Source organism: Argentina silus, assembly GCF_951799395.1.
Source record: "Argentina silus genome assembly, chromosome: 4".
NCBI classification, from domain to species: Eukaryota; Metazoa; Chordata; class Actinopteri; order Argentiniformes; family Argentinidae; genus Argentina; species Argentina silus.
In genome coordinates this window covers 19,730,386-19,730,984 of record NC_139658.1, presented here as the reverse complement: position 1 = coordinate 19,730,984, position 599 = coordinate 19,730,386, and positions in this window count along the sequence as shown.

Genomic DNA, 599 nt, shown 5'->3' with positions numbered 1-599 from the left:
CCATCTGAGAGCATGAAGATAGAATTACAGTGACACACACTCCCTCTCTCCCTCCCCCTCCCCCCCTCCCTCTCCTCCCCCCCTCCCCCCCTCCCTCCCCCCCTCCCCCTCTCCTCCCTTACTTTCACAGCTCTCCACTTCTCTCTCCCTCTAATAAAATGTTCACTGGCCATTAAATATGGCAACTTAACGGAGGACATCTCATTCCTCCCTCTTTGATCTATATATGACCCCTTAACTATGTTCCCAGTCTCCCCAACGTGTGTAGTGATCTCTTCATACCAGCATACCACCTAGTATGTATGTATTCAGCACACCAGCATTCTTAAAAACCGAACAATGTAGTTTGTAACATCTCTGTAACAGGTACGTTTTGACTCCTATACTTCTTACGAATGTCCACATTTAAAAGGAAACAAGTTGCAGGACTGTATGTACTGTATCCCAATATTTATTTTACCATATACAATTGATGTTCGGTCACACTTGCATGGTTCATGCATGCCTAAGCAGTTGTTTTGTGAAAGCGCCACTCCACAGGACATGCCCATTAGTGCTGCCCATTTACAAATACTGTAGGAATCAATTTCCATGTTAAT